Raw genomic sequence first — 24,595 nt, 5'->3', positions numbered from 1 at the left:
TCTAAGCTCCATCCTCGACCAGCTCCTCGGACAAACGAATCGTTTAACACACTCAGCGTCTCGCTTGTCTACAGCATGTGCTCGTAACAATGCTTTCATCCTTAAGCCTTCTTGAAAAACCTTCGTCCACGTGCGTAGGAATTGGACTCGAAGCGACAAGGTTTCACCGATCCGCGCGTTATTTTCACTCTCGATAGCCGCAACACCCGCGGCACGAGCAGAACTAGCTAATCTGATGCGGACGATTTGAATGAAATTGTATCGTACGTGACGGGGCTACGCATTACGGTGCAACGTTCTTGGAAAACGCACGATCAGCGTCTGTCATTTGCCGGTGCTTTCTCATTCCGCCGGCATTAACATTAATAAGTCGTTAGATCGGTCGCCCGTCACGTCACGGCTATCGCGATTCTACCCTGTGATCGTGGTATACGTCCTTTTTCTTCGAGGGTCATTAGAGAATAACAGAAAACGTGACTTTCAAGCGAACACTGTTCGATGATGATTCGCAATTTAAATGCAGTTTAATCGCTTTCTTTTTGCTCCAACAGACGGAGTTACGCGACACACGCGATTTCGATTAGCCAGCAATCTTGTAGGATTTTCATCCGTCTTCCATTTACAGAGTTTGCAGATTGAAAGGGAGATTATTGTCGCGCGATAATTCAACGACGTTCAAATATCCACGCGAGTTTTTCGAATCGTCGTAGTAATTATATATTCTAATCGTAACTTTGAGCAGATGGAAGCGAGATGGTGGAAATGCGAAGAATTCGACGACCGCGAGTCGATCAATCTCTCCGACACGAGTTCGAGGCGCGTCTCGATACGTAGAGCACGAAAAAGGAATCGCGGTTTCCCGCTACCGGACGACTCGTTTCTGCTTCCTTTTACCGGCGATCGCGTCTATATTAAGAACCCTGTATGAAGGGGATCTGCAACTAAGTGGATTGCATCTACATTGCAGATGTTTTCTTGTACCGTCCCGCCTCTTAATTGCGGACACTCATCGACTTCTTTCCTGCGCGGAATAAGCACCGTGAACACCGGCCCAAGTGCACTGTCGTGTTGCGTTGCGTCGCGGTTCTTCCATTTCATTCTGCGATTCTGTTAGCCTTATGGCGTAACCAGCGTTAATTGAAACCAAGCAACTCCGACAGCGACCCTTCTGGAACCATTTTCGAGAAAAGTCGGAAATTCTACGTAATTTCCAAGCGTTCCAGGTGAATAATATGGCAGTTTCAACTTTGATTTCAAGGCTGTTAACTTCGTCTCCGGTTTTATAGCTTTTTCCGCGCTTTTTTCTTCCCACGTAACGCTCGAATCCCCAACTTTGGCGCGGCACATGCGGCAAGTTTTTTCCGCTTCGTAAATTGCTACTATACGGGTGCAGATTGCCGCGATACAGGTGTGCCACATCGGTGAACAGTTTTCAGCTATTTACTCGAACGAAATATTCAGGAAATTTCAGGCAGAATTTACAGCAAATTCACAGTTCATATCGAGATTCGAGTGATTTTTTGCAAACTGTTTGGATAAAATATTTTATATCTTTTCAGGCATCCATCGCTTCGATTTCTTCGACGCTTGTACGCTCTGACGGTCGGTAGGTCTAACGTTAAACCAATTTGGTACGTGTTTCGAGCTTTCTTCGAACCACGTCATCTAAGAAAGGTGTAGAGCAACGAGAATAGGACGGTAGACCGCGGTCGTTCGGACGACCGAACGTCTCGCCCGAAGCCGATATCATCGCCGGTTCGACTACATCCGATTCGCGGAGGTGGATTCTTCGACGGGTTTCCCACGAGCAGAAAAGAAGGAAGAGTACGACGGTCGACTTGGTTTCGCTCGACATTGTTACCGGGACGCTGCATGCAAAGTACGATCGTCATTGTGCCGTCCCATTAGTAAGAAATTAACAGTACTTCCTGGCTGATGCAGATCCAAGCGATTGCAGCGATGCTATCGTGACATTTAGAATTCGTTCCGCCGGTCGCGATCAGGGAAACTGTCCTGGTGAACATGTTCCGGTGCTTGCTTGCCATTTTGATACTTGAGAAATACACACGGACGAGTGGATTCCAAAGAATCATCGGCGCTGTTAACGTCGATTCATTTTCTTACATCTATCTTCGAATATTTCGAAGATCTGGTTAAGCAGCCAGAGTACTCGAGACTTGTAAAAATATTGATCACCGTATTATAAAACAATGTTCGAAGATACAGGTGATGGAATATCGAGAATGAGGATGTAACGGTATTAATTGGAACGGTAGTAATTGGCCAACAGTGGATATCGATAGTATCGGAGATTCTTAAGGCAACAGAAATGGTCGAAAATTCGTCGAAAATTCGTCGAAGATACCGACGAAATTGCGAGAAGAGACCGCGTCGCGTATGTTTCAGCAACTTATCTCCGATCGGTCGATTCCCGTCTCCATTAAGAAGGTCCAATTGAATAAGATCGGCCGATCGCGGAGAATTCACGAGGGAGCCCGACAAAAAAGACCAACTTCCTTGATGCCTTGATCAGCCAATTAAGAGCCGAACTGCTCGGCCCTCGAGAGGTGCGTGACTGTTTCGTTCTTGTCCACCGACGAATAAAACGCTTTAGCGAGACCGCTTTGCGTTTCGGTCTTCCGTATCCGATCGTGTCTCTAGCTTTGTCTCTTCTTTACGCAGAAAAACATCATCTGCATTCTTCCTATACGTACAGTACATGATATTATTCCGTAGACAAATCTTTTGAACTCGTTATCGCTGTCGACATCGCGAGTCCCAGTCTCAATCGATAGAATTTTAACGAAATACCGTCGAACAGATCGAAAGAGAATCACCGCGCAGTGAAAAACACTGTATCGACGAAGCAACTGAATCTCGACCGAGTACTTTGAAAAGCTGTGTGAAATAAAGGACGAGAGCAGCCGCGTCCTCGCGTTTACGACGTCGGAGGATCGTATCGGGACGAGATGTTCGGTGCTCTAAACGGGCCTCGATCTCCCGCAGGATCTCTCCCGCTGTGGAATCGCGCGAGGTGAGCCGGGGAGGGTGGGAACGGGTGTGATGCCCGACTAAATGTAAAACAAGAAGCACGAAGCCGGTCAGCGCGAATCTAAATATAACTACGACGCGGAGGCGCCCACTGCTCCCTCCCGTGTCCAAGAGAGAGAAAGAGAGAGGGATGCAGCGCCTGCCGGCGATCTTCCGCTGGCGCATAGCCGCGATTCCGTGCACTCGAGCCACCTCTGCCCTCTGCTGAACGAGCAACGACGAGAAAAGACGAGGTACAGGCCGATCAGAATCCGACCATAGGCAAAGGGACGCTGGAGATGGCCGGATCGATGAACCAAAGAGATTAGCAGATTCGAAAAATATCATGGGTATTCGCGCCTGATGGTGAGCAACTTATCTCTAGACAGCGAGCATTTGTTTCCTAACGCGTTTGTTAAAAACGAATTACACGCGTAACTCGAACGAGTCTACCGAGCCAAACGACCAACATCCATCAAACGTAAGGACGTACAATTTCGACATCGCGTCTTCCAGCGCAACCTAACAAACCTAACTTTCAACTTCCTGCTTTCTCCATTCACGCTTCATCAGTCACCTTCACGCTTCAGAAACTCGACGTTAAGAAACGGATGTTCCCGCGTGCCGTTCGGTCGAAAATCGCGCTCATCGTAGCCAGGAAACTCGTACGCGGCTAACCGTCCGGCCACCGGTAGCCATCTTTTCCAACGAGATAAATAATCGGACGCAGCTAGGCGAATTTTTCACGATCGACCGCGTGCACGCGGCACGAACGCAATCGACCGGCCGCGTTATTACCTTCGATTAGAGGCTATTAATTTTGCCGGTGCGATAATCGTTTTCAACCGCTGGACAGGCGTTCGCGCGCGATACACCGCCGGATCGAATTAACGTTTCACGCGTGCTTCTGCCTGTCGAAACTAAATCGCGAAACGCAGGGAAACCAAAAGACTAAAAGAGGATTGCCTCTTGCGCAACGTCCCTCCAACTAGATTGATGATGGCCCTCGGGTCCGTTGGGTTCCGAACGAGTGATCGATCGTGTTTAGAAGAGAGAAACCAGAGGATCTACAATTAGACGTCAGCTCGGATTACCGTGCGTAAAATTAAGTAAAAGCAACGCTTTCCATGCTGTGGCAACGAGCATCCCGGTGGGTAACCGACTCGTGAACTGATTCTAATCTCGTTTCCTCGCTGTAATCTTTATCAGATACCACTGATTAGCTACTGTTCCTGGTCCTTACGCCGGGGCTGGTCTCAGGAGGCGGACTACCGGTTATCTCGCGGCACCAGTCTTTCCACTTTAATTCTCCGTTATCTATGGGCTCCTAGTAACGCGTCGGCATGTATCGTATCAGCGAACTGCGAGGTCTTCTTTCGTGCTGGATCTACTTACACGATGCTCGGGCAGAAAGCAATGGAATGGCAGTAGCCCGCGTCGATACGGAAAGCAAATGGGAAATTACTCTCTCGATCGTCGAGTCACAGCCGTGCAAGCTCTTGCGCGACTTCGTACTCTGCAACGTCACATCGAACATTAGCGACTGAAGCGACGGAAGAGGGACGAAGACCCCGACAATCCGCGCCAAATTCATCAGCGACACGGTAAAAACGCCTCGCTATCAGCGCGTAGAACGTAGAGGAAGAGGCGAGGAGATCGAGAATGATAGAAGACGAAGACGAGAATCAGCCAGGCGGACGAGGCAGCCAGGCAGCCTAAGGAGCGTATTTTACGATCGAATCGATTATCCACGGCTCTGCACGTGGGTAAGTTCGCCGACGAACGTGTGTCGGACACGAGCAGTGTCAAGGTCTCCTCTCCACGGGCTCTCTGAAACTGCTCGCGGATTTAGTTACGGCCCGTTTCTGTATCCTCGCTTCCTCTGCTGCGTGTTGGCCGTTCGAAGAACGGGAGGAGGATGCAGAAGCAACCTTAATCCCTCTTCGAGCGTGCAACGTGAATTCTCCAACATTTGTCGGACGTGGAATCGCCGCTCGGAACTGGATGCTGACAAGTGGCTGATATTTCTTTCGCGTCGTTACACCCCGCCCGTCGCGAACCTCGATTTCGAGCTGCCTTTCATGGGCTGGGCTGCTGATGGGACAAACACCACGCAATGGGAATGATGTTCGGCTGCCAACAACAGCGTTTTGTTCTAATAAATCTTCCACGGTGTTGAATTCGCGCGAGCTTCCCTTATGGCGTTGAATATTTTAGATAAATTACGAAAAATTCGTTCTTGCGTGTTAGGAAAAGCGTGGAAAATATATTCCGACTCTTGAATTCGACGCGTGTATCTCGTCGGATTATCGTCTGTCGCTCTTCGTATTTCTTCCACGGAAAGTTTGCTTTCCTCCTCGAGACGAATTCAATTTGGTTCCATCTCCGTGACCCTTCGGAGCAAAGTTTCCAACTCTGTAACGCTTTTTCGTAGAACTAATTCCGTAGAAAATCGGATTTTGTCGATTATTCACGATCGTGGATACGCTTAGGGGAAAAGTTGGAGTGTCCGGAGCGTGTGTCAGGAGAACGCACGCGCACACTTCAAGGTCGAAGCATCGTCGCGACGGTGGATTTAGTTACAACCCGTTGTCGTCGTCGTTGCTGTCGTCGTTGTTGTTGCCTGCAGTGCGGCTACAGTCTCGTTGTGCAACATTGAACGCGACTATTGAGCAGCGAGCGAACCCTTCGGGGGCTGAAACAAAGAGCCATGGACCCGATCCAGGAGAGTTCACTGACACGAATAAACAACAAGCTCCGGCCTCGTCCAGGATAACCGGAAACCGGCGTTCATTTGCAAGCGACGAGCTATACCAACGCTCTCCGTCGTGGAAAATTGATCGTTAGTCGAAAAGTTTATTCTGAACGTTTGACGCTAAACGTTTGGGAATTGCTGATATTTAGAGACGAAGCGTCTTGTATTCTGCGAACGTGACGCTTTAAACGCTTAGAAAAAAATGATATCGTTACGATTATTTTATTCTTTTAGTTCAACTGCGATCGTTTGCCAAAATTCTGCGCAACTTTTCTCTTGCATCGACCTTTCCAACGAAGATATCCAAATGTAAAATTCTCGAGCTGCCCAAAAAGAGATACGACGCGAGCCAGGATATGGAGCAATGGTGAAGAATCGTCGATTATCGATCGTCTTCGAAACGGTCGTCGTTGTTGGAGATCGACTGCGCTACCTAGAGAACTTATTACGCCAGGTAATTTACAATCGACTGGCAGCGAGTATAGCCGGTAATCCTTCTTTAACAGTTAGATCGTAATTTACATAAACACACGCGTAACAGACGAGCGTTCTCGCCAGAGACAGACTCGCCGTTCACCCCGAGAGTTATCCTGTATTAGAAATTCGCGTCGGGAAACAAATTACCACGAGCAGAGTGCGCGCGCCTTTCTCTCCAAGGGAGAGACGTCCACTTTGCCAACTCTTTGACAATTTACAGTGCAATATAACCGGTAACCACTGGCTGTCCGAACGAAGCTTTCTTCCCTTCGAGAATCGATCGCATTGCGAAATTCGAAGACCTCGAGGTATAACTCGCCAGCTTAACGCTACAGCTACCGAAAGCAAACCTATCGAAATTTCTGTGTCTCTTCTACGATTACCGCGAACGAATCTCTCTCGTCGAGATGATCGAAGATGATGTGATTTTTCTAAATATCGTTGCTTTAAAAATGGAAAAAAATATGCTTGTACTTGTTTAAGATGCTCCGTATTTGATTCGTTGATAATTACGCTTGATGTTCGTGTACCACGAGCGAAGGAAAGCGACACAAAGGGTAATCAGCAGATCAGAAAAGAGCGTGTAATTATCCAGAGCAGCGGGTCGACGCCATAAACCATTAAGAAGTCACTCAACGCGCGTTGTCGCATAAATTTTTTCGCTGCGATCCCTCGTCGATTCATCCCCAAGCTAATTTCACGCATCCTGTGCCGCACAGCCGGGAAAATATTTCCTGGCGTAGCAGGTGCGCGATTTCTTTTATGGCAACGCTCGCGAAATACGTTCCGACGAATGTAAATGGCGAACGAACGAGAACGCCGTAAAAGTCGAAAAAAGATGGGAATGGAACGGAGCGACGGAGAGGAAAAGTGTGCGGTTTATTGTTCAAGGGCGTCGACGAACCGTCTGAACGTTACACATGAACCGTATACTTAGCAGTCATATAAGAATGCAGAGAACACGGTGGTACCGTAACGAATGCATCACCGTTAAAGGAAAGAAGACTACGAACACGAGTAAAAATATCGTCTAACTGTACCGATCGCAGCATCTTCGCCGCTATTTTCCATCGAACATGGAAAAAGTATATCGAAGAAGGAACTGGAAATGAACCAGGTAGATTAGCATGGCGAATTAGGTGTAAACGTAGCAGTAGCAAGCGTACAGACTTAAGTAGATTGCGGTAAATGTTTATACATTTAACGGGTGTAAATGATACGCTCTAGTTTTCGATAGAGCGATGATCGCCAATGTAGCGATGGTTCCGTTCGAATTGGTAATTCAGTTTTCCAGATCTAAATTGTACGCATGGTTATCGTTGCTGTATGAGACACGATAATTTTATTCGAGGTTTCAGCAGCGATAAATCTCGCTGCTTTTTCTTTCAACCGTCTCCAAGGTAAAATATATTTTTAGACATTAAGCAGAAAACGTAATCGCGAAGATTATCAAAGATACCAGGCGTTTGGAGCTGATCGAATAAAACCAGATCGGTTTGATCGCGAGGAACTACCAGAACCTTCGAGGTCCGCGAACGATCTTCAGGGGGCGATATACGATTTCAATAATTCACCGAGGCCACGAGTCGCAGCGAAGCGTCCGATTCCAAGATATCGACGATTAACCCGGCGATTTTTCAGCTTCGTAATTGACCGGCGCGAGCGATGCAATTATCTCGCAGTTTTTCCACCGCGTTCGTTAAACTACGACGATTTATAACGGGTTATATTTATGAAGACAAGTTCCTCCGTGGCGCAGTTTACGCTGATCCCGTGATTTTAACTGGTTCCGTCGCCGATTCCTGCCTATTTCACACGATATTTAACTCGTCTTCGCTCGACCAGGCTTTACCGAGACTTTGCAATTTGCGAAATAACGTTCCCGATCGACGCTCCCAGAATCGAAAGGGTAGATAGACGAATAAAGGGAAAAAGAGGAAGCGAGCGACGCGTTTCTCCCTTTGGTAAGTCGCTCGTAGGAAAATGGAGAGTGAACGACTACGCCCCCACTCCGTGTAATTAATTCACGCGATCGTTCGAGGAAACCAAAGGCGAGTCTTTTTTTCCTTCTATTCCATTCGCTTCTGAATGAAAATAATACGCGCGTACATTTATCGAGCCGCGTTTGTAGAAGTTGGCAAAGCGGATAATAAACGATAATAAATAACGTTCGTTTGGATCAAGTAATTACCGAGCAGAATCGTCTGCTCTTGGTATCGAAAGAGATCTGAAAGGGAACGAGAAGAGAGGAAACGAAAGACCCAGAGAAAAAACGGCGCATCCGATTTTCACATGTTCGCGAAAGCTTCTCTTAATGAAGCACTGAAACCAACCAACCACCTTTTGAACGATTCGCTCGGCGCTTTCAAAAGAACTCGGAGAGAGAGAGAGAGGGAGCAGAGCTCGCGGAAGCAACGACGCTCGCAAATTAAACCAAAGACACAACAAGAGAGGCAAGAAGATGCTTTCCACGGTTTTTGCGATTTTTCAGCGGGCGCGCAGGAAAGAGCGCATGGTCCCCCGGACGCGAAGGGTGCATCGACCCGGTCCCGGCCGCTTGACGATTTTAATTGCAGGCTTGCCGTCGTGGTTTTTCTAGCGCGCCGCCGAGGAAGCGAATTACAATCGCAAAAAGGCTTGCCGTGGGCCTGCCAGGACCGGCAATGAATTCATCGAGCGCGGGAAATATCAGGAAATCCCTGCGACGTGTGCCTGCCGCGCTTCCCCTCTCTCGCTAACTTCTACCTTAATTAACAGATGAAAGGAGAGTCATTTCTTTGCTTCTTATCGCGACCGAACGCCACGGTTCGATCCAATCAACGCGATTTCTCTCGGTTTCTCGGCTCGTTGGCGTTGCTGATCTTTGTGCCTGACCTCCAGGGAACCGAGCAACGGGAAGTGGAAAAGGCACGTCGTCCGAGCGGATCCGTCTATCGGCCAATGTCCACCGCGTTCACTTCCGACATTTTTATCAAGTTACAAGCGGAAGAACAAGGAACGTGTATTTATGAACAATTTTACACTCGTTTACGGATAGAAACTTGATTAATTTAACGTTCGAAATGGCTGCTTCGGATCTGTTGATCTAGCAATTGTTACAGACACGTCCATAATAGTACTTTTTACGTCTTGTATTCTGTAAAATGGTTTTGAAACGAGAATGAGAGAAATCGAAGGCTACCAACGTTGAAAGGCACGTGACAATCGCGAGGCGCTCTGGTTAACTGTATCTGATCGGACCGCGTACGGTTCGAGGTCACGTTCACACGAAACCCACTTGCGAGTACTTATTAATTCGCTAATTCTAATCAATATTAATGGCAGACAGGTGTCGGAGGAGGCTCGCTGGCATCGTATCAAAACGAATATTCGTATGTTTGCGAGAGTCGAATATTAAATTTCGAGTAGAGGAGAGAACACTTTCCAAAGAGATTGTTGATCGACTGTTTCCCTTCGTCGATCTTCTTCGTTTTCATCCATAAATTTCTTCCATTTCAAATGTTCTACTTTTTGTAATTTAAAAGAATCTTGCTTTTGCATTTCCGGTCAGATACCAAGTTTTATCATCGTTGGAACTGCGAACCAATTACCGAAGCAACGTTATCTGGCGTGGCCAGAGGACGAAATTAAAACGGTCACCGAAAGAACGATCTTCTTGCTGGTTCGGCACGATTCATCTTCCGATTACCATAATTGCCTTTTTACGGTTGTCGGCGGGAAAAAAAGCCAGGTAACCAGTGGTGGGCATCCACTCCCGCGATCACAAGGCCAGCTTTATCGATACCGAACGTCGAAAACTCACGAGGGTTCAACATGGTATCGACGTTTACGTCATGAAAAAAAAAGTCGACCGGTGGCAGTTACTTTTCGGCTACCTTTACGACGTTCGTTTATTTCGCTCTTTATATCCACGGAATGTTAACGGTGTTCCAGACGATCTGTTGATTTTGCCAGTTTCCCCGAGTAGCGTACGAAAATATACGATATTTATCGAAAAACTGGCTGTAACCCATCTTCGTACAAATTCAATCTTTTCGCTTTTGTCCGCAAAAATGCGAATCTCCATAAAAACCCACCATCTACTTACTGGCAGGCAGTGGTAACGTTTTATCTCTATCTGCAACTGTAATCGGATCCGTGATAAACCGTATCTTTGACCAAATTTACTTTGAATTTCTTACTTTACATGTGGCTAAGGTCTCGTAAAAGCTGAAAGTCCCGTTCGAATGTCCATGGCAAGGTCCTAACGACGCGCCTCGTTACCGGAACAAACGTTTCCATCCAGAACGATCAGAATGGAATATGAATCGGCGTTAGAGCTCGAACGAACTGTGTTATCGATCTTGCAGCACCGGACGGAGACATGGGACGAACCTATTTGGCCAGCTGGCCCGTTATCTCGAACGACGTGACAGCAAGGCTCATCGGCAGGTCTGTCATCGTGCGACGAGTCGCGTGTTCCGGCTTGCGATTCACTTTGCATTAATGACGCGATTTATCGATGCTTATCGGCCGATTGATCGAGGGCGAGAGAGCACGCGAACCGGAAGAACGTGTCGCGTGAAAATCATCGATCGCGCAACGGACCCTCTCTATGTCCGCGATCAATGGGCACCGATTTAACGGAACTCAAGCGCAACCACTGAATATCAAGTGTTGAGGACCTTTTACGGCGTCGAGTTGCAACGCGGACACACGGCGCTCGTATGGGAGCGTCGTTTGGTAACTTGAACGCCGTTTCACCGACTCGCTGACTATTCCGAGGGGTCGATTTACGGGGTTCGATTTACGGGGGTCGCTATGTGAAAGTTTCTTATTTGCTTTGGGATATGTTTCGCGCGTGGGAAAAATGAGTATCGCGAGAAGGAAAAAGAAAAATTGAAGTTTGATCGTAGCGTTGTAAAAAATGTAAAATAAATATTGTTATCTTCGTAGGAAAGCGTAAAAAGAAAAGTAAGATTGTCGATATTTTTTTCGCTTTTCTGACACAAGAAACGAATGGAAAAAACGCTGGATATGAATTTCCTGAATCGCATACCATCCCATCGATGAAAAGTATCAATCGGCACCGCATGCCACGACTTGGCTCCTATCGATTCTCCTCTTCTTAAATAACCTTGAAATCCGATGTCCGCCTCTTCGTGGCTCGTAGCCACGGCCAGGCGAAACCTGTTACATCAGATGACCACGAGCACACCGCTACTAAAGAGGGAGATTGCTAAAATCGGTCGACCGTTCTGCCGTAATCCTTGGCCAAGGAAGGTCGTATCGCGAACGCCGGTTACGTTCAACAGAACGGGCCCAGAAATTGCAGGTTCCGCGGAACTTGCCTCTATAAATCCAGGAATTACCAAAAGATCCGATTCAACTATCCGAATCCAACCACCACGCTTCTGAGTTTAACTGTAAATCTCTTCGAGGACTTTTCCACGGACAGAGAATTGATCGCGCTTCGCCTAACCGAATCAAACGGACGTAAAGTCTGTGAAAGTTTTCATTGGTAGAATGGGCGTCGCTTAGATCGTCTTAACGCGCGCGATGAGCGAGTAGGATTAGATACGAAGGGGCAATCGTTGAAGATAAAATTCGAACATTACGAGCGAGGATCGAGTGGAATTTTAGCGGAAGAATAGAAGACTGTCTAGGGACGAAACCACCCAATTAGCCAGAAAATTGTCAACTCGAAGCATCAGCGAGTCGCGTTCGAGAGTCTGTCCAAGTCATCGACCTTGTGTCGCGACGGAGAGAAACGTGTACCGATCGATCACGTCCCCGAGATTTCGTACGGCAGGGATCCATTTAATTCGTCCGTCAAGAGTCGCTGTTGGAAAGCTCGGTTCTCGGTAACGCTGGAATATCCCGGCGAGGACCGGCTGGAAAGACAACAAAACCTCGCCGTAAGATCGAAAAACGAACATCCGAACGGACGACCGGGCATCGAACGAAGAGGACGAGCTGAAAGGTAAGAAGAAGAGACAGAAGAAGCAGCGGCAGAGCAACGACCAAGAAGAGCCAGAAGGATGAGAAGAAGAGGGCGGAACCTAAAAAAAAGGGTGGCCAGCGAAGGGAAAAAATGAGAAGAAACGAAAACCGCGGGTGAAGGCGGGTGTCGTCCTAGTGTACACACAGAACGTGTATTAATGTGCGTTAAGACGCTGCGAAACGACGTGGCAGGCACACGGGTATAGGATGACACTTGGCTCGGGCCCTCGATCGGTCCGCCGCTCCCCATCACCGGGCCCCTGGCGTCCCCCACTCCACCAACGTTCAGCCAGTCGAAGAGGGACTCGAGCACGGTCGGCCGTACTCGGTACGGGCCCGTCGGTCGTCTTCGCGAGAGCTCGGTTTCCCTCGGTTCGACCTTGAACGGGCCCTGTATGGTCTATGCCACTGACACGGACCAAGGACGGGGGGCCCCCACGTTGCTTGGGTACCGGCGTGCTGTTGTCCCGAAACGCGGTCGTGGAACTCCGCGCGCGGAGCGCTGGAAAGTGTTCGCCCGATGGCAAACTCTTTTTCGTGCTCCGTGCGCCTCTTCCCTTCGCGTCTGCCATTGGCGTAAGGCCCTTCGATTCGTGAGAAGCCCGCGCAATTTGACGGAACAGGGCTGGAACCGACACGACCGGACTTTGATTCGTAGGTATAGACACCTACCATCTGGTGAGAGGCCCTCGTTGGAGGATCGTGTTGCCGGCACTCGTGGAAATGGACGTTTCGCTCGATGAGCAACATGCAAAGGTAAAGGCGTTTCTCGCGGACATTGCACGGCCTGGTAACGATACTCCCATCGGCGGATAAGACGACCCGTAGCGTCTATAATTTCGTAGCGAATGATTTTAAGATTTATAAAAGTATTTTCCACGATTGAATTACGATTCACGGGGAAGCGCGTCCCCTTCCCGCTAAGGAATTCAATCGAGTTCGAGGAAAATTTCTATCCTGTTCACGATTATTAGACGGGATACACGAGATGCAGCGTGCAGCAGGCAGAAATGCCGCAATGGCTCTTGCGTGAGCCGCATCGACCTGGCCGACCAGGGTCAGGAATCGCGTCGATGGGGTCTAGAGAAGCGAGTAACCCTCGGTATACACTTTCGATGGAATTTTGTATGCAGATCGACTCGTACAACGTGGGAACTCTGCAAAGTACGCTCGGTACACTAGCTATGTTGATTGCTGCCGTTCGGATCCTTCTGTTTCCTGTTTGTTTGCTCGGAAACGGTGGCACGGTGTATTCTTGGACACCTGACGACGTCGAGAACGGAAATACCCGTAACAGGCCTGTTCCAAAGACGGTTGCGTGATAATTTCTTCGGACCATCCCGGACAACTAGACAGCGTCGTAATCGCGTAATTCGATTTTTCACGATTACGAGGCAGATTTCGATCGAAACATCGTTGCTTCAAGTGGTCGCCTTGAATTTCTTGGTCACGCCTATGGCATCGTCCGGGCCTAAACCTGCGAACCTACTCAGCTGCCCTCTCGCCGGATTCCGTCCCGTGTCCACGTGTGTAAAAAAAGAGCAACAGGACCAGGATCAGGCTCTGGGCGTTGGCCCTAAATCTAACGAAATACTCGCCCGTTCCCCGCATCCACACAGGCCATAATATATCTCGCGAGAGAGGCCGTTCCTCACCATCTCGTTCCAGCTATTTCTCACATTCTATTCCCCGCCGGTGATAACTTCCACCGACACTTTTGCCAAAATCAATATTTACAGAGTGGTAACACCAATGGTGGACATATTCTACTTATCGTTTTTTCTCATTTTATACCGGCTGTTTCGAATGGTTGACCCTTGAAATCCCTTTGGAGCACAACGTTGTAAATCACAGTTTTCGGACTTCTATAGGAGGAAAATAATCATTTTTCGTAGGATTTTCAAATAAAAGAGATAGTAGAATGCCTCGAGCCGCCGTGTTAGCCATCCTAAGACCACGGCAGTTATTCTAACCGGCTTCTTTCGGCGAGTGCATCGACCTGGAAGCCACCCTTTCTGTTCGTTTTGGTGGCAAGGCTGTAGGGGCGGTCTACGGTGAAATTTCACTGGCATAAACACAACTGACAGAGTCTCTTTCCTCTGGAATGGCATCGTGTACCTTTCATCCTTCGGCAACGCGAGACAAGCCGGCTTTCTTCGACGTGACGCCTGCAGAATAGTTGCCCCGATTACCGAGCATTAACTGGTAACATCGTAACGAGAGCAAATAGTTCGTTACGATGTAACTTTAACGGTGTACGTGATCGTCGATTAATTTTCGTATCACGCGTTGATTTTTCTCTTTTTCATTCGAAATGAATCCGACGTGACGGCTATTAACTGGCCAACGGTGACAAGGGTTTAAGGATGGAACACCGTCTGAATTTTATCCAAGGACAATCCGAGGCTCCGGTTAGCCACTGGTTTAACCGAGCCTTCATTTTCACTGACAGCATCGTGGCTCGATGGGGCCCCTGGTACTGACGAGCTACGACCTTGGGAAGGCTTTATTAAAACTACCTTCGAGAAGTATGAATATCTCACAAGCGGATGGTTACGATGCCGAGGCGTATTGCTCGAGGAAAGCCATAGGGTGAGGACGGTGAAGAAGGCGTGGAAATAAGACGATTGTCCGCGTCAGCAACGATATATTGTATAATTTGAATGATATACTTGAAATAATACACAGGTAAAAGTAACCTAAGTATCTTCTTTCCGTTCCTTCTTAGAGATGCAAGAAATCTTCATGATAAATAATTATCTTCTCAGTTATTCGTTGTGTATTCTCATCGACGTAAACGTTGCATCTTCCAACTGTACTTTCGCTAGTATCGAGAAATTGTAAAATGCTGGGAATTTAGCATGCGAGAAATAGCACGAGTAAAAAGACGCCAAGTGAAAACGTCTGGTAGGAGAACTTGGCGAGAGAGACTTACAAGAACAGACTGCTCCCGAAAAAACCGTACAACCAGTCATGAACAACGTCCGGTACGCGATATGTAACTGCCATACGAGTACAAGAACATCAGGAGCGGGCCTCGAAGACGGTACAAATATGACACGAAGTCGGTAGTCCGACGCGACGCGATTCTAGCGTAACGCAAGAGCAACATAACGACGCGACACGAGTATAACCAGACGTGCCATTCGACGCAGCCTCGTTACAGCTGTCCATAGAGCAGAATCGCATTTTCATTCGACAAAACACGCTGATATCGTAATGACAGCTGTCTTAAATGAAACACGATGGTTCACCCACTCGCATTCCGTAACATCGCAATTCCGCTAATGGAATCAGCCTGAATTCACGCCCACGCTCCCACGAGATTCTACCAAACTTGCAATTAACGTTGTTTCCATCTAGGACCGGTATCTAGCGTGAGTCGAATAATTCTGTCCGATACAGTCAGCCGGGTGTTACTCCGAATATCTTACCGAAAAATGCTCACAGTCACGCGAGATTCGTGGCGTGTCGCGATGGTCGAAGATGGCCTGTTAAGGTACAAAAATTACCAGGATAACCGAAATCATCAATTTGTAATTTTTCACAGAAATTTCAATGATTCTTAGTGGGTCATTTTTTTGGCACAAAGACTTGTTCTTCTTGTTGGAATACAACGATATTATACACATAGACGCAAATAATCTTATATAGACACCTACACAGGCATTTGAACAGGACACTTACACAGGTCATACTCACTACTGTATAGAGAGTGGGGTTCAAAATCTTTCAAGGGACCATGGGTCACTACGTACAGTCAGTCTGAGAGTAACTGGCCAATTGTTAACAATCCATAAATTCTTTACCTGCACACTTTGTTAATTATACAATATCACTCACTTATATTTTAAATACATTTGGTTCTGTAATTCTATTTAATAAATATCACCTAATATTATTTCGACGTAAACATTGTGTCTTCCACAGATTATTTATCTTAACTTTAAGATTAAATTCTAACACTTCTCCTTGCAATTCTAGCGCTGCTACGATTCTACTGCTGGGATTAATAATTCCGTGAATTTTCTGTTTTCTTTTTTTCTTTTTCCAGATTAAAACGTACGATATTCCCATCGGCCTTTTTTATTCCTCTCTATACGTGTAACCTTCTTTCCAATTTCACGGAGGAATTCCTGTGGTTTGACGATGAACCGCGGAGAAAAAACCTGGACAAGTTATACCGAGCTTGTACGACGATTCTTAACACTTTTCTTCGCCAAGAAGACAAGAAACGTGCTTCTGAAAAAAATCGAGCCGCAAAGGCACGAGCGATGGATCGTATTTCGGATCACGCGACTTTTTGCCACCGAAATTTCGTAACTCCTATACGCAATCTGAATGCAAGAAGGATCAGATCGCGCTGTGTTCAAACACATCTTATGACAGCAAAGATGTTACTTGCGATGTTACGATCGAACACTTCAAATTTAAATTCTTCCAAGGAATTTAAAGTTCAATGTACGAATTTACAGTTTACGACTAATTCTAAAGTTTCCGAGATAAATAAAGGAAAGAAGAAAGATTCACCTAACGCAAAACGGTTATCTTTCCACCGAAAGCTAATGCAATTTTCCACCAAGTTTAACACGGGCCGTAGCCACTCGAGACGAAACAAACGAAGCTCTGTTCATCGAGAATATCAACGACCTCCGTACGGTCGCGTGACACCGTCTCGAACAGGGTGAGATCACTTCTCTGAAATCCAGCGTTTCAAAACTGGACGTGAATCATGCGACAAGCATGCGTTTTCATTCCAGTTACACAGAGAAGTTGAGGAGCGTGATTATCTGACGACTGGAACCGAGCGAAAGCGAAAGAACTCACCCCATTGCTGATCGAATCCTCTCGAGAAGCGAATGTATAAAAAAAAGGAAAGAAAGGTGAGGCGATCGACAGTGGAAATACGTATATCAAACGTATAAGAATTAGAAAGGAACGATCCGGTGAAAATAACGATGGAGCGTGCGAGTGTACGCGTGAAACGCGGGAAATCTTTATTCTCCGGTTAATTGCAAATTTTTCGAGCCACGCAGCATTTGAATTGCGTACGCGCAGTAATAAAACTAATTAAACGTAATTACAAAGTACAACAAAGGGAATAAATAATCGTTCGCGGTTACCATAGCAACGTAGGTGGCCCGACTGGGAAAACTAGGAAATACTAATTGGCACGCGGCAAACCACCACTTCTGCTGCCTTTTACAAACAAATTCAGCCATTTCTTGCCGCGCGACGACACGCTAAACCGTCGTATTTTACCCGCTGACTTGCAGAAATTTGCATCAAGACTGTACTTCAAAGCGTTCCTCTTCCAGTCTCTTTCAGTTCCGCGATTTTTATTTCGTCGCTGGTACCGAGAATTACTTAACGTTGCCCTATGTTGATATGATTTTATAATCCATCCAGGATCCACGTTGTCCCGTTCCAACAGCGGTTCTATGGTTCACAGTCCATGAGAGATTCTTAATCTCTCGCGTCGAACTCACCCCGAAAACTACCGACCAAACCTACGAAGACTCAGGCGTCGTCCGAGGAAGGTACCCGGGACGAAGTCTGGCGCGACGTTAATGCAACGAGCCATTACAGGAGCAGCACTCATTACCACGCGACGAACGCATAAAAACGGGACAGTCGATCGATCTTGCGCGGGAAACGAGCGGTTTCGGCTCTCTGATTGCTCGCTACGTTCGCGGAACACCTTCCTGGATCGCGTTAATGGATGCGCGACCGTTTCTCTTCATGGAAACGTATTAATTATTTTCGTTGAAACTCGCTTAAACCAGAACATGCCACCGACTTTTCTTCTGTTACTGAAAACCCTTCGGCTCTCTCCTTCTTTCTCTGTCCTCGCATGCGAACTCGCCAAGAAATTCTATCCCATTCGTTAGAAACAATCTTTCCACGAGTGGTTCTGATTTATCACCGACGTTTCGCCACTTCTTCGTAGTCGGTGAATTATCTTCTTCCTTTAAAATTAATAAGGAGACTCGCACGATTCCAGTTTACCGGCAAACTTCGCCCTTTACCGATTATTCCCACATTCTTCGGATTAGTCACTCGAGGCTACCGTCTCGTCACCGAAGAATGACGTCAAAAAGTACATCTTTTCTCGTAAAGTCGAAAGATCGACGAGAGATTCGTTTAATATATAAATATAAGAATGGTATAAAATTTCCAAGAAAATCCACGCTTGGTCATCAATGCGATATCTCGTAGCTCGTCGTCGATCGATTGTACCTCGTTCTAAGCATACAGCTGGATAGAAATCCTGACGCGAGTCATTCTTTCGTGAAGCGGTGTCGGCGAAAACAATAAAAACCGACATTACTGTCAACGGAACGTGGTATTAAGCCGAACGTAATTCGTGCAACAGGGTGCACAGCAGAACCAGAAGCGAAATGTATCTTTTCTGATTGCAAGCTGTGCACACGGTCGCATTTTTCCTGGGAAAGAAGGCCGATTTGTACGGCAAAACCGTCCGGCGGTGCACGATCAACTGGCTGCCGAGAGCCAGATCGCCTGCTTTTCTTTGTATAAGTACAAAGTTGTCCCATGAACATACGTTTTTCCATCGCTAGCAAGCAATGGCTCGAGAATAGCTTAATTTCCGAACGCATTATCGAGTAGCATCGAAAATCAGCTATGTACGAAGAATCGCTACAGTCGAAAATTCCTATTTCCACCGGTTTTCTCTGTAACGCTTACCGAGTTTCATCTTGACCCACCACCGGTATCAGCATCGAAAAGTATATCTAAGTATCGTTATCGTTATCGCTACGATTAGACAAATAATTAACGTAGAACGAAGAATTGTTCGGAACTCGCGAGCGACTCGAACCCATCGCTACGAATTTGAGTTTCGAGGGCGATAGCGTAAACAGCGCACGTGGGGAGATGATTATACCGTAATTACTGTGTTTAGTTCAGTCAGTGGGCCGTCGATGACTCACGTTTCCACTTTTTTTTTCTCGCGACCCAGACTAAACTTCCTAATTAAATCCTCTCAATTTAACGTGTTTCAATGTTATTATCGTGATTTTTGCTTTTCTGGTTACAATGTTCGATGTAATTAATACTCGGCAGGTGATCGGTGAGCCACGGAGCCACAAGAAGCAATCGATCGATCTACGATCCGTAGCTAATCTCTTTCTCATAGCATCCCCACCTCTTCCCCATAAGAATAACATTCTGCACCGTTGCAGGGTATCACGGAGCTGCGAATAATTGCGATGCGCAGTTTGGTCGCTTCGTCGTGGATCGTCGATGATGTACGGCGCGATGCCTTTCGCCACGATCGGTTTCATTGTTCGAAACAACGTTATGTTTGTTACTGTTATCTTAACGTGGGTCATCGACTGGTGGCGGCAAAAGCCAAGTAACAATCTATTAATGAAACGTTGCGAAAGCTATTGTTCGAGCCTGGTAATTCTCGACGACGAGTATTTAAATTCTACAATACAACGCGATCGTTATACGATATTTTTGTAACGCGAACGTTCCTTAAAATCTACATAGACCTCCCTAGATTGAAACGTAATATTTTACATAAGCACGTTCTAGTACTCACTTGTTGTTTTTCGTCCTGTGTGTCCCGAATCTGCAACAAAAATGACAAAATACATATAGACTTGTTCGGTGTTTTTCTCTTTTAATCTAACGGCTTCGATTTATGTGATTTATACAAATGTTTGTCGCGAAACGATCACGACCGCTTTGCATGGAGACCTTACCGCGGAATAACCAGCAACTTTCTTTCATATTCCGTGCTACACGTTTAATGTTTGACTTGCTTTTCGCATTAAGAAACCTCTCATTTCTCGCAAAGTGTACGAAAATCAGTAGGTACAGTATTGGTATGTAATCTGTCGCGCCTTCGGGCGATACTTCAAGTAAGACAGCAGACGTTGCCTGCGTCTGAGCGACGCGGCGTGCTTCGAAATGCAAGAGGTTAAGAAACTCGTGGATCGTCGATAATCCGCCACGTCTAGCGACAGCACGAATTCTGACAAACATATTCTCTCGTTCGATATTCGAATAAAAAGCAAATACACCTCGTTAAACGTCACGCAAATATACAAAGCGAAAGATCGATCGCAACGTACCTCGATATTCCAATTTCGATTTCGAGACTAAAATATCGCGTCCCTTTTCCTCGTTACTAAGATATATGACCGCTATATCGTACGGAAAAGTTACGAGCACTTGTTGAACGCGCGAGAAACGCAAGAGGCCAAGGTTAGCTTCTGCAACGAACCGTCCGTCGTACGCACTGCAACAGCGAGCCGAAAATCACCGCGGGCAAGCGTGAACGAACATCGAAAAGCGAACGATCGCACGCCTCCCTTCCGCTATCTATCGCGCGCGCAGCTCACGCGTTTAGTCGCCAGCCCGCCACATTTCCTGTTTCCTTCCTCGCCGCCTGACCTGCCAACTCAAACCGGAAGATCCACGAAACCCGTGACCGCCTATCGTATATGATTTATTATTAACGTCCGCTACAACGAATCGCTCTGTTCCGGAACGTAGGAACGCGATTAAAGATAAACGAAGGTTCGAATCGATGTTAATTAGGTCGATTTTAATCCTTGAAAATATCAATATCATTTCATTCACAAATATTTGAAAGGCGAAATTTCTAAATAGCAACGTTTACAACGTCTCCATTGTCTGGTATTTTTAAATCTTTTTCCTATGGAAATTTAGCTTTTCGATCGTGTGCTTGGCGACCATTTCCAGCAGCCTTTTCGCGTTACGTTGCCAAGCTATGCGTTTTTAACTGGTATGTTCGCTATGAACTGGCCAAGGGTAATTCATCGAATGACGCATCGACGTAGCGTTGAATCAGCCGTCGCGTAGAAAGACGACGAATCGTTGCGCGGCAGAGTCGTAGGCGACGCGTCAACACCGGCGGAAAAGGAGTGACACTTTCCGAGTGTCTGGCAAGACAATAGACCACCAGAAGGATCGTGCTCCCCCTGCAAACTAGGAAATTATTCAAAACGTGTTCCAAAGGCACTGGCGTCCAAGGAGGAATACTATTTGGCCGGTCGTTCGACGATATCTTCTTTTTTTATTTGTTGTTAACACCGTTGTAAAACCATCGTGTATGTAAACGAGTAAATCATCGTGAGTGTGAAAGCTAATCGTGACCCCTGTTTGTAAAGATCGTTTCAGACAGAATATACACGGTGTTTAAGAAGAATAGTCTTGGTGAATTTATGATAATGACCGACAGGAATAAAAGTGTTTAACATTTGATACTCTGTGAATTTTCTTTAAAGTTCCCTTTCCTTTAAGTCTCCTCGATCCTTATTTCCTTTTTCTCTTTCTTTTCTTCTTGATGCTCCTACTAATATTACGTATCAATTTCCATTATGGTAACATTTTTCTATGCAGCAACTTCGAAAACTCGAACTTTAAATTCCAGAGCAAAAGGAACTATCCCGGATATAAGAAACATCGCATGCGATCTTTCCATTTCACACTCTCCGCAAACGATTCTTCTCATTAAAAACCCGTAACAACCAGTACCTTGACTTTACCAGAATACCACCTATCCTTCGATCCCCGCGGAGACGCAACAGGAGCAATAAGTTTCAGCAAGAAAAATCGCTAACGTCCCATGACTGCGTGGAGGGAAAAAAAGGATGGTCGGGGCTGGAAGACGCGCTGTAACAGCGAGACGCGACGATGAAATATCGCGGGGCGTTGAAATTACGGGGCGTTCAGGAACGAATTCATCGTAACGCGGTTCGAGGCAGAGCCGAGTCTACGAGGCGACACGAGCCTCTTATGTTTACCCTGCAAACTAGAAAATTATTCCAAGCATAAGAACGACAGGGAAGTCTTTTGCCTCTGCTGGAAACCTGTTGTCGCGACTTGTGCGTAGCCACGATCAATTAGACGACGAATCGTATTTCGTTGAACGATCACGGCTTGGCGTGAAATATTTCCGCGATGGATATAAACTGTCGGAAAAAATAAGAAAAGCAGGGAGAAAGAAAAGACGTGAAAGATGCTGGAAAAGTGCATGACCATAGTGGCGCGGAATCGCGAGTGATCATTATCTAGATGCCATAAAGGATCGCGGTGTAATGGCTCGCTCCGAAACGATTTATTGCGTGTAATTGCGAGGAGGTGGCACATTAAGCCGACTTTACAACGTCGAATACTAGTGACGCTTGCCTCGCTTCCCCTTCGAACGTCAAACGACCGGGCGACAATAAAGCTAATAAACACTCTATCATAGAAGAGACAAGTAGCAAACTTGGATGCCAATGAGGCAACGATCGTTCCTCGAATCAGCCTTAAAGGTGTCATCTTTTTAAATCCGTCTTAAGACCGACCAACAAAAAGACACGATTGCGAGACGACGAGACGGTAGGAGAAATAAATGGAAACGACAGCGAATAAGAAGAAGACTATTCGCTAAACGATCGTTCCGAAGGAAACTCCAAGTCCGATCTTAAACCTGTTTTACATAAGTTATTTTTCTTTAGTTTTAATAAATTAGCGGCGAATAAAATTTTAAGTATTAGCCGGTGTCGTCCTGTCCGTGTCTATCCTTGTTCCATCGTTCTCGCGAGAAACGTTCGAAAATTCCGGCCATTTAGCAAAGTGCAAGAGACGGGACAAAGAGTCGGATTATTTCGCAGAGAATCGAGGAAAGTTTCGCCCGAAAGGCTGACTCGACGTGCTCGCGAACGTTTTAAGAATGTTGGCAGAGGCGCGACACTTTCTAAACAAAGGATCAAACTATCAACGCGTCGTGCCCGCCCTGTAAACTAGCGAATTATTCAACCGAGTCTAAGAACGTGACCGTTCGAACGATTCTCGCGACGATCTTCGCTTTTTTCCACTCGAATTTTCACCGAGGCGCGTCAAAAAACCGAGCACGCGCGAAAACTACGGCGAAACGCGCGATTTCCTGCTCGTAAACTCTTCACCGGTCGGCTGCTGCATTTTCCTTTCTCTTTCCTCTTTCTTTTTCTTTCCTTCTGTTCGTCGAAACGGCACAGAGCACGCGTTCGTACTGTGACGTGCATGCAGAATTGGCGATCGGTTTCGTGGAACCATCGTCGGCTTCTCTGAAACTGTCGCCGCGCATTCGAAAGGGAAACGTTTGCCTAAGCGTGTTCGGGATTAATTACACCAGCCTTCATTCTAATTAGCCCCGGCTGTTTCGTGGAAATCTTTGCCTCGCATTTGCGTAGTCGCGACCCTTCTCTTCGATTCTTCAAGACTAAGTCAAATCGAGGTTCGTTTTGCAGAATAGCAGAGTGAAACGTGGAGCGCGATCATGCAGTGAAAGTCGACATCGGTCTAATAAATAAATTCAGAGGATATCGTTACGATTTCTGACTCTGAAACTTCCTTAATTGGAAGTCCAATAGTAACACAGTCGTTAGATTTACTATGCTTCCAGCTAACATCCATCACCCAGTGAGAAAACCATCCACCGGTAAAACGGTTAATTACGATTACGATTCCACGTTCTCACGTTTGTTTCAGTCGAAATAAAATAAAAAAAAAAAAAAAAAAAAAAAACGAAAAAGGAGAGACAACTCAAGCTTGCCATGTAAACGTAATAAACGATTGAAACCGCCGAGTGTAATGCAACGATAAAAGTGAATAATGGTTGATGAAAACGGCAGAGCTCGCGTTCCAATGGAGGACGAGCGATCGAGGACTTTTAAATGGCGGCGCACACGTAAAAAAAGCTCGACCTACCGTTAGGTGGTTTCCATCTCATAGGAATAGGTCTGGACTGGAGCGGCGGCAGGCGGATACACCAGAAGGAAAAGCAAAGAGGAAGGGAACCGACCGGCGTCGTGCTCGGTAAGCTATGACGAAGGTTAGGTTATCTCGGGACGCGGATCTAAACGTTTTAGCGTGTACCAGCACGCTTCTAGCACCGAGTACATTGTCATTTTATGGACAGACGGGCCTTGCTGCACGACGGACGAGACGACGGCTACAATTTGCGCGTGTAATTGCACCGCTACCGATCTCCATTTCGCGAGACGGACGTCGACGCTTGTTCCGCCACTTTACTCGGGATTTCCTGTCGCCATTTCCTCACGGTCGTCGTAATTCGTCCGTCTCGATCGCGAGATTGTAATACAATTTTGTTCTACCTTTGTTAATTAAGTCCGATTATCACCGCTTCGCTGATACTCGCGAATATTCTTCGACGCTGCGATTTTTAGATATACGTACATGCGTTTTTCTTGGCCATGCAAAGTCAATCGAATCGTTTGAAGGATCAGCTATGAAAGAAGAAAAGCGGCAAGCTCGCGAATGATATTCGCGGAATTTAATTACATGGTTGCGAGAAAGAACGATCGG

The 24,595-nt window shown here is 46.6% G+C and overlaps 1 protein-coding gene across 4 annotated transcripts in view; it reads right to left on the bottom strand.

Annotated features, from left to right (window-relative positions):
• Positions 1-24,595, bottom strand: part of sano (CABIT domain-containing protein serrano) — a 144,325-nt gene that overhangs the window by 45,842 nt on the left and 73,888 nt on the right. For all 4 annotated transcript variants that reach the window (XM_069125404.1, XM_069125402.1, XM_069125403.1 and 1 more), the window contains exon 3: positions 19,815-19,844. The gene's annotated coding sequence lies outside the window, so the exon portion shown is untranslated. The remainder of the gene's footprint in view (positions 1-19,814; positions 19,845-24,595) is intronic.

Source organism: Bombus flavifrons, chromosome 13, assembly GCF_040668555.2.
Source record: "Bombus flavifrons isolate JBK064 chromosome 13, iyBomFlav1_principal, whole genome shotgun sequence".
NCBI classification, from domain to species: domain Eukaryota; kingdom Metazoa; phylum Arthropoda; class Insecta; order Hymenoptera; family Apidae; genus Bombus; species Bombus flavifrons.
The sequence above is the reverse complement of the archived record's forward strand: the minus strand, read 5'-3'. Positions and strand labels throughout refer to the sequence as shown.